The following is a 3,001-nucleotide window of genomic DNA, read 5'->3' on the forward strand; positions in this document are numbered from 1 at the left end:
CTACTGATAAAGTAAGATAAAAATAGAAATATTGCCTTTGGTTTTGGTTATTGATTACCTGTGTAAATTTTAATAGGTTAAAGAGTGAGTTAAAGTTTGAAAAGTACTTAGTAGCTTGCCTGGGAATGGTGAGTTTAGAAAGATAACTAGAGGGAGATTGAAAGAATGTATATCTATCAGTAGAGCTTTCAGCTACAAAAATGGAAAGCCCAGTTAACAATGACTTACAAGCAAATAGGGGTTTACTGCCTCACATAATCTGGAGGTGGATGGCATTGCTTCAGAGACAAAACAATTCAGTGCCTTGAGTTTCATGGCTTTTCCATCAGGGTCACTTGGCTGCCATAGCTTCAGGTAAAATATCTGCATTTAATGCAAGAAGAAATGGAGTGGGTAGCACTAGCAACATCTCTGCCTTTTATCAGAAAAGGTTTTCCCAGAAGCCACTCAACAGACTTTTGATTATATCTCCTTGACCACAGCTGTGTTACATGGAGGCTAGTAGCAAAGGAGACTGAGAAAATAAACATTGGCCCTTGCAGCCTCTATAATGGGCAGGCAAAGAAAAGGTGGTTTGATAAAGGTGTTGACTTAGCCAACAGTCTGCTGAGAGTGTGTCCGCAAGACTTAAGGTAGAAGAATTGAACATGTTTATCACCTAAAAGAGGTGTGGAGAGTCTAAAGGTGCAGAAGGGAGGGGATGTGCAGCTCAAAGTGGGAAAATAAGATTTGGAGCACAGGCAGAGGATATAGGAATCTTTTTCACTGGAAAGAAGGAAACTTTCCACTGGGAGAGGTGGTAATCGATGGATGCAGAAGATGTTTGTGGGCGGCAATGGAAGAGGTTCCCTGTGGATTCTCAGTGTTTGGACCTTGGGCAGTTCAGTCTCTTTGGACTATATGACCTCTAAGTTTTAATTCATGGAGTTTGAACATCAAAGGCAAAGGAGAAATGAAACGCTGAATTAAATTTTTAATTTCTCTCCATTACACCCAGTTTCCTCCTTTCCCTTCACCTATTTTTCTTGTTCCTCACCTCCTTTCAAGAGATAGAAATAGATGGGAAGAAATGGGTAGAAAATAGAAGAAAGCAGCACAATAAAGCCTCAAAAGGAAGGCACAGAATAAGGGGGAGAGGATGAATGAAGTTATTGAAGCCAAAGATGGATGCAATAACTCAAAATTGATAAAATATTAACCCACAGAGGGAGCACCAGGACATGGCCCAGATAAATGGAGGTTTCACTACTTTTTCAGGAGTTTTGGAAGTCTTAGTGTATGTCAGTTCTTGGCCATCCTAGGCAACAAGTAATGATGACAACCTTTGCACCTTTCCTCTATCAACAGGTGCAGGACTCCTGGTTCCATGTACTAAACATGAGACATTGGGCAAGGCACTTAACATTGGTGCCTTAATTTTCTTATTTGTTAACAGTGCAAACCTCATAGCTTTGGATTACATTAGGTAACTAATGAAAAATGTTTATAAAAGTGTCCAATATGTAGTTAGTGCACAATGAATGTTATATTATCATCCTCATGTAGCTGAAAACAATAATATCCAAACTCCATAGCACAGTGTCCAGAAACCTTAATTATCTTAGAATGACAGGCTTTCAAAACATACCTTGTAAAAAGGTTATAATACTGGGAGTCAGTCCCTCCCCCAGACTGCTGCAATAGTCTAATAACTGGTTTTCCTGTATTCCCTCTAGCCCCACCATAGCCTGTTCTCCCCACAGCTGACCAGTGATTCTGTCCAAGTATGCTCGCCCATGTCACTATTTTACTCAAATCCCTGCAATGGTTTTCTATCACACAGATTAAATCCTACAATGGTCTCAAGGCTTCTAGTTACCCTTTGAACTCATCTCCCCCTCCCGCTTGTTCACCAGGCTCTCTCCAGTCATTCTGGTCTGCTAAGCCTCAAACTCACCAGGCACACTTCTCTGGACAACATTCCGTGTCCTCTCCTACTTAGAGGATTATTTTCCAGATATTCACATGATTTCCTCCCTCACTGTGTTCCAGTCTCTGATCAATATTTTCTCAGAGAACTTCCCCAAACGGGACTTAATCCCCAGCCTCTGTCACACTCTATACCTTAACACAGCTTCACTGTCATCAGTATCTGATAAATATTTTTATTGCCTTCTTCCCCGAATACAATTAAACCTGCATAAGTGCCGGGTTGTCAGCCCCTCGAACAGTGCTTAACACATAAGTGCTCCAGGTGTCAATAAAACCCCAAACAATTCTGTAGTGTATATAAAGTCACTGATACGGCTTCCTAAGAGGTGGCCAACAGTTCCCCGACAAACCTCAGGTCACATACTTGAATTTTTTTTCACCACTGACAAAATTGAAACCCTCTCGTCTTTAATTCCTGAAAACATGTATTCAAAGTCAAGTACTGTCGACAAAAATAAATACCACCCAGTGGTCCAAGAAGTCCTTGGCATCCAGGCTGCTTCCTCTCCTGGTAAGTCGCCAAGAACCCTCTCTATTCCACCTGCTCTGCGCTTCCCAGGCGCAGTGCCCGAGGCCACCGCCCAGGCCCCGAGCCTCCGCGGCGGCCTCCTCATTCGTCTGTGGTCCTTCAGCCCTTGTCCTCCGCCCGCACCCCACTTCTCGCGGAACCACTGCTGGCCCGACAGCCGGCCACACACGGTCAGTGTCGTTGCGTCCCCTGGGCGACGCACGGTCTCGTCGCCTTATCCGTCCTTGGCGCGGTCTGCTGTCTGGAACGCGCCTTTTCGGCTTGTTGCGTCCTACTCCGTCCTCCGGTACCGTTCCTGACCCGCTCTCCTCACCGGATCAGGCGCCGCTCTACCGGACTGACCTCACTTATCCCACCGTCAACTTCCCGCTAGTCTATCTTGAGCGTCCTTCAAGGCAGAGACCGAGTTCCAATCTGACCGGAACGGAACCAAAGCCGCAACTTCTAGTTAGCTTACGGGGAGTTATCTGCATGATGGACCGGCGACGCCCCGCTGAGGCC

This window comes from Miniopterus schreibersii, assembly GCF_964146895.1.
Source record: "Miniopterus schreibersii genome assembly, chromosome: 4".
NCBI classification, from domain to species: Eukaryota; Metazoa; Chordata; class Mammalia; order Chiroptera; family Miniopteridae; genus Miniopterus; species Miniopterus schreibersii.